Genomic DNA, 14014 nt, shown 5'->3' with positions numbered 1-14014 from the left:
GAAATTGTGAGAACAAATATCCTTGGCTCTTTCTTTTACGATGATCATTTGAATAGTGAAATGTATCTTCATTTTCTATTCAATGAATTCAATGGCTACTTACAGGAATTGCCACTGAATATCCGCCATGAAATACAATATTTCAACAGGACGGCACTCCTTCCCATAATGCAGCAATAGTAAGGGAACAGGGAACATTTAGATGCAATATTCCCAAGAAAATGAATTGGAAACAATGGAGCAATTAACTGGACAGCTCGATCCCCAGATCTTACTCCTTTAGATTTTTTTCTGGGGATACGGGTACAGTTTTTTCAACACCAAGAACAAATATCGATCATCTCAAAAAGATGCATGTAATAGTATTATACCTATTATGCTAGAAAATTCAAGCATTTAATGTAGATTGCGGTGTAGCTTTGATTTTCCGTATTGGTACCATTTCTTCCTAATGTTCATTATGAAATAATTTGTGTTTCTGTTTGATTGTTATCACTGATGATGTTGGTTACTTCAAATGAAACCCTTTAAAAATGTTAAATGTGATATACTCTTGGATTGTGAATTTATCGCTTCAATAATATCTGTAATAAAAAGGACAGGTCCGTTTTCGAAAAAAAAGTTGATGGTGGCCATGTTTTGTTTTGATATTTTCCGAAATAACAATTCCTTTCGAAAAAACCGAAAACAGCATTTTTGTTTTCTCCGTATACCTCGAGAAGGCGAGAGTCCCTGTAAATTTTCTTCGGCCATTGTATTGTTCCCGATGACAGTTACCTTTTTCCCATCTAATCGTCTTAGTATATGTTACGGTTTAGAATATATCAATGTTACCACATGATAAAAGAAACGGCTTATATATGAATGCTAGATAACTGACTTCATGACACCTGCACGGGCTTTCTTCTAATAATAGCATCAAAGCACTTTATTCTTTTAAAATATGATTTCCTTAGGTAACTAAGGAAATCAACTGGAAATAACTGGAGAATTGAATTGTATTCAATGACATTTTTGAGATTTTTCAAGATACTATGAAATGTTCAAATTCAAAGTTCAGTTTGCAGCAATGGGCTTGTTTCATGTTATGGAAAATGATACTGGTTTGCTTATAGACTGATCGAGTTAGGGGTATAATATACTTATCAAGCCTAATCGGTCCCAAAATCTCTTTATATTTGCAGAAAAAAGAATAATTCGAAAAGCAAGAATTTGAATTGGCCGCGTATCTGTTGACCAATAAAATTGATCGTGTCTAGAGCGGAGTTGCCAAGTGTATTGGTTTTTAATATCCAATCACAGATCTGATGATCCAATTTGACAGACTCCATTTTTGTTGTAATTGTTGTCAACTCGGTGTGAATACAACTGTTACAATTATATAATTACAGAACGTTTTTCTGTAAAATGTAGGTCTCGGCGGGTACCTATTTTGCAGCATATTCCGTGTCATTAGTTTTCATTCCGAAAAATATTTTTTCATGTTATTTTTGGATTTGGAGTAATTCTACATGTCACTATACATATTTTTGCTTCTATTTGCAGTCACAATACTGCTCCTTGAATCAAAACTTTCCATCCTTCGATAAAAGATGAAGTCTGAAATGTCATGTCATATAAATAAAAGGGGCCTACTAAATATGCCACCTACCGTTTCAATTTTGTATTCTTCATTTCGGTACCAAAGTATTGTAAATTTTTCAAGTAAAATTCATCGATCATTTCAAAATTGACTCTTGGTAAGTTGTCTGGAAGTCAGCTTCAACAAAACTAGGCTTAACATTCATTTTGAAAATATTTTGAGAAAAATACGAAGTTTGTGGAAACCATTGACATTAGAAAGAGCACATTGTCGCTCACATTACATGTGGCGCTGGCTGACTGGATGACAATATGGCGAATATACCAGTAACGTTGAATTTCTTATTTTTGGTGGGTGGCATGAATGCATAATTGATTTATTTTATTAGGGTTCATGAGCATTCGAAAACCATTTGAAAATACAGCTCGTTTAACTCTATCTAGAATTATATTTAGATAACTTGTACTATATCAGTTATCATAGCAAATATTATTGTACATTTTTATGCTCAATTCGTGGATTCGAGCGATCTCATTATTGTATATTTATTTGTTTGCTGTCTTTATTCTTAAAAAAAATGAATGAATAATTACAGAATATTTTAATTGATCATTCATTTTCTCAGGAAAATGGAGTACCCATATCACAATTTTTTGGTTTATTCGGCATTGAAAATGTATGTCATATCGAATCCATTCTGGTTGTTTTTGCAACATTGAGTTTCAACTTTTTCTTAGCTGACAGCTCGCGTAGGAACAATTCGTATTTTCATCGAATTTAGTTTGTGTATGTTTTGAAAGTGTTGCAGAGATATATTTGAATATTAATATGGTGCATTCTTGTGCTGATTTTAATTGTGCGGAAAGGCACAAGAAAACAGAAAGCGCATTGGTTTATAAGTGAGAAAAAAAATGGTGAAAGTGTTGAAAAGAAAGAACTACGATCCTTCTACTCTTCCAAAACGTTATAGAAATCATTCAAAAAGTGACTATGAATAAAAGGGAAACGAAAATATTGAATTTGATGACAGAGTTTTTTTATTTTAACTTTTAAGTATTCTCCACAGAAAGTATTATCTGGAGTTAATCCTGTTACTGAAAGTAGGAAACAAAATTAATTAAATTTTATCATATGATTAATGGTATTATTACCTCAGAAGCTTTTGTTGGATCAGTTCGAGTACAATCAATTTTATCTATACTTGACCTCATTCAACTTCCTCTCAAGTTTTGGAAGATTCAACCGATTACCCAAGCGAGCCTATAACGCTTGAATTTAGTAGCTATATTAGAAACAGGTATGTATGTAGTCATCGTTTTTTTTTTTTTATAAAAAATTGCAGTTGTACAGATTGAGGATTATAGAATAAATTCAATATTTGAAATGATTCTTTAATCGAGTTTGCTATATTTTTTAATTTTCATAACTGAATATTAATAAATAATGCATAAAATCATAGTTTAGGTACATATTTTGTGATCTATCGACTCTGTGTATTGATTTTAGATATAGAACTTATTTGCAAACATGATTTTTCGTGCACATTTCATTCCATGTGGAGAATTTTTCATTAATTGAAACGTCAACGGGTTCATATACACTTCCATAATTAAATCGATAATTATAGGCTTCGTAAATTTTACGATTTGGCAATGTTGATTATTTCTATTGTTCCTATTAGTCAATCGAACATGAAGCGGGAATAGGGCTGTGACGTCACCACCTTACACATTCGATTTTTAATAAATAATTACGGGAAAACTACGGTACTTAGAGAGATGAAACAAAGTGTACTGTTTTCCAATTTATTTAATTTATTTATTTTATTTAAAATCATGAAAAAAGCCCATTGCTGCCTAATATTCGTTGTTATCCAATTAATCTTGAGAACTCAATGATGAAATATTGTTGTTCTCAAATTTTGTGACTCAATTGATTAACTATTACTGAATGGAAATCAAATATTCAATATAACCTAAAACCAGACGTATCGAACTCGTTACGATGCTATCGGTTTCATCTCGTATTACTGAAATCGTAAATCGAAACAGCAGGTGTAATCTTGTTCTGCTCTGAATGTTTGATCCACTCCGAGTTACTTCCAAATATATGTGTTATCGAAAATGTATGATGTACATCATGTGAAATATTAACGAACTTCTGCATCTGCACAATATGATTCGTGTAAGACGAGGATGTAGGTTGAATACAAAGTACCCTCAATGCAGGCATGGAGATAAACATTCATGATGTATCAACTTCGCATGACAGAAAGAGTTATGTAAACGTGATATGGGGGTTGGAAAAAATTTAGTATATGCCGGCCGAATTAAAATTTCCAGGTTGACGAATGGAGTAATTGTTTGAATGAACAAAATCTCATAGAGCTCATTGAAATGTCTTGAAGCCAGTAAAGAATCAACATTTCTATGGTGTTATGGAAAGATATTAATAACAATAATAAAAATCAACGGGATTGAAAAAAAAATGACAATGAATGACGAGATTCAACTTACGCTGTTTTACAACTCAACCATTGAAAATATCAGACAAAAGTATTGAAATAATTGCGAACATTGAATAAAATAAGTAAAAATATGTTTCCACGTTGAATGGTTTCATTGAAAAAAATGATGTAGATAATATACTAAAAACTGAAAAATAATTCGGATGGTCCTAGGCAGCAGTCATTACACCACTATCCTCAGCAATCTACGGTACTGATTAGATGAAAAAATAATAAAAAACGTTGGGCGTAGCGTGACCTGAGTAAATCTGTAAATACTTCGCCCAACGTAGCGTAACCTGAGTAAATATGTAAATATTCCGCCCAACGATCTCATTATTTTTTATCTGATCAATACCACTGAGGAGAGTGGTAGCTGGGACCTTTTGAATAATTTTTCAATTTTCAGTACATCATCTACATAAAGATTATCTTTTTTTTCACCTGTATGTATGGATGTATGTATGTATGTTTATATGTTTGTATGTGTTTGTATTTTTGTTTGTTTGTAACTCTCAAGGTCGGGATCTGTATTGAAAGAATTATCGGCATTATTGCTTGATCTATTCGCGTGCAGATGGCGCTGTACGTAACTAGCAATTATTGCTTGATCTGTTTGCGGACAGATGGCGCTGTACGTAACTATCAATAATTGCTTGAGCTATTCGCGGGCAGATGCCGCTATACGTAACCTTCTTGATAGGTTGTTCAAAAGAAAATCAAAATAAAAAACATATTTCAAGAATTATAAGTGTTTGCGAAATTTTGTACTACAGATGAAATATTTAAATATTCACAATTACCCGTGATTCAGTACAGAAAAAATTTTTGAACGAAACGGAAGATACATTTTAAAATCTAATTCGATTATTTGAAACCAAACCAGAGTATGGATTTCAACAATGAAAACTTTATCGTAAATTGTACACCTAAAAACTTCAGTAACTCAAATATTTCAAAATCGAAAAATTAGAATTGAGATGCTTGACATACATATCAAATCAAAAGATTGATTTGAAAAATGAAATTATTCACTGAGAAAATATTTTTAGTCCATTAATATTTTGAATGAAACTTCAAATCAAAACATGAAGAGTGAATTGTTTTTTGAAATTATTACTGCAAATTTTCTCTTTACATCGAATCAAATTTTACAACTGTCCGCCCTCTGTTGGAGACTTACTGCATCTCAGTATTATTATAGAATTTGAGACCTCAAACTTTATTATGTTGTTTGAGAGGAATTTTACATTCGTGCGCCGTCTGTTGAAGATTTATAATACTAGTGACTAGAACTTAAAAAAAAATTTGACAATAAATCGTATTAAAAAGTAAAAAATAAAAATAGTTTCAAAAACTAAAAACCAAAGTTTTTTTTTAATAGAATACCCAGTATATGAAAATGTCATTTGATTACATATCTTTGAGCTCTCTATGGATTTTTTGTTCTCAAATTTCCAGAAAATCCTATTTTGCAGACAATATTTTTTAATCCATCACCCGCATGTCTACAGCAATTAAATTGGAATTTTTTAGTAACAGTTTGTCAACATCACTATAAAAATTTCTGGAATCTCAACTTTCGGAAATAATATATAGGGTGCTCGGTAGAACCGGTCAAGTTTCATTCATTTTCAAACAGACATAATTCAACTTTTTCAAATGGAACACCCGGTATTTTTTCATTTGCATGAAATGTTCGAACATTTCACTACATTTTTTATCAGAAAAATTGATATTTTATAAATTATATCTAGTTATAGTAATTGTAACCACAAAAAAATGTATTTACTGCTTTCACTTACTCTAATTTGTTTTTCGAATATTCAAACTAATCGCTAGTACATTAGCATTTTTCATACCATCTGGTGTTAGTTATAAGCGGTTTCAACGGTAAGAAGTGCGTAAAAAACCTGAAGAATATTCATAGCGCTTTATTCTTTGAAAACCTAGATATCCATGACTGACATAAAAAAATTATGTCAGAATTTGTCAATAGCACTATGTGTTGAAGTTTCTTTCGCGTGTAGAATGAATAATATTATGAATTATGTATAGGAAGATATGGTGCAAATGGTCTATGCTCTGGGGGAAAGTGACGGAAATTGCCTCCTTGTCTTTAGGATTTAAATCTGTTTGAAATCTGTTTCAAATCTGTTTTTCTCGTTAATTAGCTGTCGCCCCCATACGAACGACAATTCACAGAAGTTGAGAAACTTGTGCGAGTTAAGGACTAACGAGGTCTTACCTTTTAACGTGTGATTTCTAACACGGTTGCAGAATCATCCCAGCTGCAACCAGATAAATTCTCTCGAAAAAAATATCTGGTCGAGGCGGGAATCGAACCCACGGCCTTTCGATCGTGAGCCGGGCGCACTACTACCGCGGCCAATTCCACAATTTACAAAGAGAAGTTCCCCGAGACAACCATATGGAAAGGCATTTCAGGCTCCAAAATCAAATATGAAAGAACTGGTAATGTCAACCAAGAGAAGTTCGAACATGTCTGTCCTGTAACAAATGAGGAGAATACATTTCAAATTGCTCTTCACCTTGTTGAAAATCCCCATGTAAGTACCCGAGACCCGAGGAATTAGGATTTCCTCAAACCAACGTGTCTCGAATGATACGAGCAAGCAAATTTTATCCATTATGATGCAACGGAAAACTCCCGTTTTGTTCATTGTCTGAACCATCAACAGCGTTGGTTACTGAATGTTTGGGGTGGAATTCTCGAAAAAAAAATTATCGATACGTATTTTTTGAATGGGCATCTCACTGGAAAAAAATATGTAACATTTTTTCGGCAAACTTAAATTTAACTTCAAAAATTCTCTTTCCTTCATTATGATTTCCTACCACGTAGTAACGACTATATCCATCAATTTTTATGAATAAATTAATTTATTGTGGTTACAGCAATTAATAAATATATATATATATATATATATATATATATATATATATATATATATATATATATATATATATATATATATATATATATATATATATATATATATATATATATATGATGTGTTGTTCTTCCGGGTGTTCATCCGTTGTGTACTATTCGATAGTCGACGTTTCGCCATCGTCTCAGATGGCATTATCAAGACGAGTTACTGCTTCGCTTCGAGAGGTGTAACTGATGTTAGGTTCTTCTTGTGGTGCTTTTATATGGTTTCGCTTGCGTAAGTTGTATGGATTTGTTACCTGTTTTCCTACCTGACGGTTGTTGATGGCTTTTGGCGGTTCTCCTACCTGTTTTTCTACCTGAGGGTTGTTAATGGCTTCTGGCGGTTCTCCTACCTGCGATGGTTCATTATCAATTTGTGGTTGTCTTTGGTGGTTGTTTTTAATTATTGTTTTCCAAATCCTTGGGATGTTTTTGTTGATGAGGCCTTGCTTTTCGATTTCGATAGCTTCCCTGATTTGTCGAATTCTTGGGTTTTGCACCTGTGCTATCTGTTTTGTGGACTCAAAATTAATCTTGTGACCTGTTTGTAGATGGTGTTGAAAGAGGCCAGAGGAGGTTTGTTTTATTCTTATCGAGTTTTTGTGCTCCTGGGTTCTGGCAGATATACGTCTGTTGGTCTGACCGATATATTGTTGTCCACAGTCCTCGCATGTGATGCTATATACTCCTTGGTTTTCTAGGGAAATTCTCTCTTTCGGTCTGGGCAGCCAACTGGATATCGTTTTGTGTGGTTTGTAATTTGTCCGGATGTTTTTACGTCTTAGTATTCTCCCGATTTTGTCGGTCACACCTTTGATATAGGGTAGTGTCACAGATTGTCTGTCGTGTGGAGAGTCTTCTCTCGATCTAGGGGATGTTTTTTTGGTTCTTCTTTGTCTGTCGATGGCCTTTTGAATGATCTTTGGTCCGTAGCCATTTTGTCGCAGAGCCTTTGTTGTCTCCCCCAATTCTGTTGCCCTGTTTGTTGGTTCTGTTAGGCGGAAACTGCGGGATATTAACGTGTTGGCTACGGATTGTAGCTGGGTAGGGTGGTGGTGTGATGCTGCTTGTAGGTAGCGGTTGTTGTGTGTGGGTTTTCGGTAAACTGTATAACCCAAGTTGCCAGTTGGTTTTCGTGTTACGAGTAGGTCTAGGAAAGGTAGCTGCCTGTTCTCCTCTCTTTCGGTAGTGAAATGGATGCGGGGATGGATGTTGTTCAGGTAGGTCACAAACCGGTCTAGTTCTTGTTTTCCGTGGGGCCAGATGATGGATATGTCGTCTACATATCTTTTCCACAGGGTTGGTTTGAGGCGGGCGTTGTCAAGCCTCAAACCGACCCTAGATCGAGAGAAGACTCTCCACACGATAGACAATCTGTGACACTACCTTATATCAAAGGTGTGACCGACAAAATCGGGAGAATACTAAGACGTAAAAACATTCGGACAACCTACAAACCACACAAAACGATATCCAGTTGGCTGCCCAGACCGAAAGAGAGAATTTCCCTAGAAAACCAAGGAGTATATAGCATCACATGCGAGGACTGTGGACAACAATATATCGGTCAGACCAACAGACGTATATCTGCCAGAACCCAGGAGCACAAAAACTCGATAAGAACAAAACAAACCTCCTCTGCCCTCTTTCAACACCATCTACAAACAGGTCACAAGATTAATTTTGAGTCCACAAAACAGATAGCACAGGTGCAAAACCCAAGAATTCGACAAATCAGGGAAGCTATCGAAATCGAAAAGCAAGGCCTCATCAACAAAAGGGATGACTCACTAAACATCCCAAGGATTTGGAAAACAATAATGTCGCAACTCAGTTCTCGCTTGGCTATTAACGAGAGGATTTTTATTTGCTGTTTCACCCGCTCATTTATTCATCCCAAATAATGAAAGAACTCATTTAAAACTTAATAAAATATTTATTGTGAAAGAAACGGAAAAATACTTTAAATAAACTCACACTCAATGTTAATAAAAAAATACATTAAAATAATCAAAAAACTTACATTATACTGCCACCCAGCAGGATTGAAGAAAAGGAGATGTGCTGCATTTCTGATGACCCAATCGATACGTAAATGAATACTGTCTGTTGACTGTTAACTGTTAACTCTTAATGATCTTGACCTCCCTCAATATTTATAAAGAATTATACGCTGACATTGCGACTTTGATCCGGTCACTGTACTGAGGTAAAATGCACAGCATGCAATCTGTGCCAAGTTTGCATATTTGGAGATTGTTTTATATTCCATATCCTGTGATCGGATCAATTTCGATGTCTATGAACTTGAAATATCAAAAGATGGAATTCTGAATACTGAGTGTTTTTGTGTTAAAATATTGAAGTGAGGTTGGAACATCTTTCAATTCATGTATTTACTTAAATGAATCTGAATAATTTCATGATTATCTTCTATATTTGACACATCTCCCCTCCACGTTAAAGCTGGCCCCCAGCTTTCTGGGTGGTAATGAAAAACAAAAAAAAATGAAAACTCACAACTCAATAAAAATATTTTGAATAATAAAAAAACAATGGGTTTAAAATATGATTATAAACATCAATTACAAACTACATGTCCTATAAAAGTTGGAAAAAACTATATTGTCCAATTGATTCTGCAACTATGAGTTCCCACACTAATATTGTCATAGTCCGGCACTGAACTTTATCTGTCTTTGTGTCACTCCACCAATCTGTCCGCACATCGTTCCGTGTCTTGGTTCTGATACTGTTTTGGTTGACGGCTGCTCGGCTACCACAACTCAACTGGATGGAAACATTGGCAACGTAACAGTGGACTGAATTGGACTGGACTATAATTACGTATTACGTTGTGCTTTGCGTTTTCTCGTATTACCAGAACATGTTTTTCTGGTTTCTGTGAAATGTATCTGTCAATCTGTTCCATGCCTATTCTCTCAATTGTGTATAGAGAAGAAGAAGAAGAGTTACGATTTGACATGACATATGACATACATATAATTTGATGAATATGTGAATATTTATGCGTGAAGTGATTTTGATTTTACACTTCGAAATATATTTATATCTGTGTGTTCATCGTGTAATAGTGTGATCGAGTTATTAGCTGCCCAGGAATATAGAAATTACCCCTTCGAGAGCTTTTGGGAAACTTCAAACATCATTGTCTGTGGTTCTGTTGTGTCAACATTTATGAAACTAGCGTTGTTTTCATAAATTACTTGCGAAATATTTTCTGTAGGCTGCTTGGGATTTGGATTATCCTGGTACTCAACGGTATGACGGTGATTCTGGATTGTTTTGAGTATTACAATTCTATTCACATATTATGTCTGTGGATGATGTCTGCCCACACAGGAACTGTTCATCAGCTACTCAGAACAACTGGTAACGCAACAACGTAAGTATTTGTTTCTGGTTGAATATGGCACTAGTGACTGCGATATTCCTATAGTCCATTCATTTGAGCCATGATGATTCAACTTCATGTTTCCCTAGGTCATCCATCGTGCTGTCTGTGGTACGATCTGCTAAATGTCCTGAAGTGGAAAACCGTAACAGGGGTGATGGAGTAGTGGAGTAGTGACTGCCTCGAAGTGCCTTGGGGTGTGGTGTTGCCTCGATTGCATGAAACAAGAGAGAAATTCGGCAGTAAGGTCTTTCATGATATACTTTTATTCTTATAGCTAGGTTATGTTACTATTAAATTCGATAATAAAAAAAATCAACAGAAATCACTGCATTATATAGTTAACAATCATTTGACAGTTTAATCTAATTGGTTAGAGTACATATAATATACATTAAAGTTAATTTTACGATAAATAGCAAATAGCTTACAGACTTTCTTTTTCAACTTTGAAACATACTTTTTGATTTATGCTTGAGCATATTTTCAAAATTCATTGGTTCTTTATGACACACCCATTTCAACATTAATTTCTTTTTGTACAATTTTTTTACTGATTCCTTACAGTCTTTGTCACCTGCCTATTCAATTGTCACCTCATGTGATATACATTTCACTGAATAATAGGAAATTGAAAATAGCAATAGCAATAGCAATTTATTTTCTTTTCAATGAAAATAAACAGCTATTGGAAATATTTATCGAAAACAACTACTTTCCTGGCTAGTACCAACGACGAATATTGAATTATATCGATAAATATATATTAGAAACCACATGTAAATTGCATCTCTCAGATTTTGCATATATTATTATTATTCTCTTTATACTTTTTCACCTTTTTTCATAATTACCATGACGTAGTAACTTTCTACATCTTGAAACATCATATTTGTCTTTTCTTAAGACAACTTTCTGTGTCGTACTTTCTACAACATCGTACCTGTCTTTCCTCCGAAGACCTCATGTATGCGCATTTCATTTCATGCCTCATACAAAATTCATATTATTATCATCATTATTTCTCATGAACATCTAACATATTTTACACACCTTCAAAAATGAAAAATTTCATGCAGTTTTGGGAGCGTCCTCCACAGTCTGCCTTTTCATCTCGTGTGTATAGTCTACCTATATAAATGATTCTTCTTCAATACATAATCATCAATTCTCACATTTTCAATATATCTATATGCTTCTTTTATTTCTCATAATATTACAAACTTCACTGTTTGTAGATCATCAGTCTGAGATGCTATTTCCTATTACTTTCCATACAAAATAAAAAAATTAAACTATGTGGTGACATTGAATTGTTTGTACTACTTCTGGCAAGGGGTGTGTCAATAATGCATTCATTATTATTATGTTTCTTTTCTTATATAATTACTGCTTATTTTTCCTTAATTAATTATATGTAAAATTGTATTTGAAAAAACTAATTGCAACTGAAAAAATATTTTGTATCTGAATTTTTATTTAACTACTATTCTCTAATGTTTATATCCTTATTATTCTGGATTCTTTTTAATTTGAGTCAGAATATTCATTCATAAAACAGTTCACAGCTCTAGAATTTTTGCGTATAATAGATACCAAACTAGATGAATTAATTTTTGTTTGATATTATATGTACTCTGGATATTTCTTCCTACGAATTTTCATGAAGGATTACATGCATTTACAGAGCATAGTTTGACAAGTTCCATTTTGTTTTAGGCGTGGCGCTTAAGATTATGCAAAAAATAGTGAACAATAGTATTTGAGGAAAAAACTTTTTGTGAAAGAGAGGTAAGTATGCTTGAAGTGTAACACTGCCATGTAAAACATGTTTTAATAAAATTTTTGAAGACCATCTTCTTTTATTACCTCTTGATATCAGTATCGCAATAACTATTTATAGCAAATGAATTGTTGAGTTTCAAACTCAAAGGAAAAAGTTTAAATATTTGGCGGTTATAATAAAATGAAACTATTTCCAGAATTTACTAAAAATAGTAAATCTGAGGGATTTTTTGAATATCTTACGTTGCGCTGTATCGAAAACAACATTACAAACCAATCGACAAGGGTTCATATTTATACTGTATGTCAAAAATGAGGATTTTTTCATGTTAGCGATCATGATGGCGTTCCTTATCTCAACAGTTTTCAAAAAGTTAATAAAACTCAAAAATGGACCTTTTTCTTGTGTCAATATTCTAATTGATTACATTAAATATATTGATTACTTAATAGCTGATGTTGATGACTACTATAATCTGTTTTCGAGTCATTACCAATAAAATGTTAGAGAATGATTGGGAACAAGGAAAATATTATGAATCCAACTAATTGATACTATGATACACATTCCCAAGCTGATGAAACAGATATTGGTAGGTGTATCATTTATTTTTTAAAAAGTCAGATACGTATGCAAAATTTCGAAATCATGTAATGGGTAATCGTACGGAGCTGGATGAACAGATATTCCATACGTTTAGCCAATTCTCAACAGTACAGTTCCAAGCTGATGAAACAGATATTGGAAAATGTACCGCTCATACTCTCGAAATTTACAGACAAGATACCTATGAAAAAATTTGTCAAATTATTCTATTGGCAATCATAAGAAGCTGAATGAACAGATATTCTTTACGATTGCTCAACTTCAGTAATACTTTTCTTTCTAAGCTGATGGACAGTTATTAGAAAGTGTATTACTCATAATTTGAGAAGGGAAACATATGAAAATTTGACTGAAATAATAGGTTGTATTTGGATATAAAAAAAAAATTTGAAGCACAAGAACCAACTTATAACATATTCAAAACTAATCATCAAACTATCAAAAAAAAACATTTATTTGAAGTATATTAAAAAGAAGGAAAAACTGTAATTTTACTGGATGAAACAGCTATTAAATTCTCTCATTATTGGAAAACGAAAGAAAAATAAACTTTTCTGCTAATTATCACAACATATTTTCAAAACTTGAACAATTCAACTTTTTGTATCAGAAAATTAGGCCCATTATGAAGAATGAAGCCCCCGAGAACGAGAGAGGCGCCTCCACCACGTGTCGCAACTCAGTTCTCGCTTGGCTATTAACGAGAGGATTTTTATTTGCTGTTTCACCCGCTCATTTATTCATCCCAAATAATGAAAGAACTCATTTAAAACTTAATAAAATATTTATTGTGAAAGAAACGGAAAAATACTTTAAATAAACTCACACTCAATGTTAATAAAAAAATACATTAAAATAATCAAAAAACTTACATTATACTGCCACCCAGCAGGATTGAAGAAAAGGAGATGTGCTGCATTTCTGCAGCACATCTCCACCTGCAGCACCTGTTTTTCTACCCTTAGGTAGAAAAACAGGTAGGAGAACTACCAAAAGCCATCAACAACCGTCAGGTAGGAAAACAGGTAACAAATCCATACAACTTTCGCAAGCGAAACCATTCGTTACACCTTTCGAAGCGAAGCAGTCACTCGTCTTGATAATGCCATCTGAGATGATGGCGAAACGTCGACTATCGAATAGTACCCAACGGATGAACA

General features: G+C 33.5%; 1 long non-coding RNA gene across 3 annotated transcripts; it reads left to right on the top strand.

The window, feature by feature from the left end:
• Positions 1-8864: 8864 nt before the first annotated feature.
• Positions 8865-12315, top strand: LOC141484799 (uncharacterized). 3 transcript variants are annotated; one of them, XR_012466805.1, is made up of 3 exons: positions 8865-10235; positions 10295-10704; positions 12182-12315. It is a non-coding gene; the product is annotated as an uncharacterized lncRNA (long non-coding RNA). The 3 variants fall into 3 exon arrangements; XR_012466804.1 differs by having other exon boundaries at positions 8865-10453; positions 10552-10704; XR_012466803.1 differs by having other exon boundaries at positions 8865-10704.
• Positions 12316-14014: the final 1699 nt, after the last annotated feature.

The sequence above is a fragment of the Leptinotarsa decemlineata genome, unplaced genomic scaffold (assembly GCF_025532065.1).
Source record: "Leptinotarsa decemlineata unplaced genomic scaffold, Ldec_3_MD MMD2_tig00026294_RagTag_RagTag, whole genome shotgun sequence".
NCBI lineage: Eukaryota > Metazoa > Arthropoda > Insecta > Coleoptera > Chrysomelidae > Leptinotarsa > Leptinotarsa decemlineata.
The sequence above is the reverse complement of the archived record's forward strand: the minus strand, read 5'-3'. Positions and strand labels throughout refer to the sequence as shown.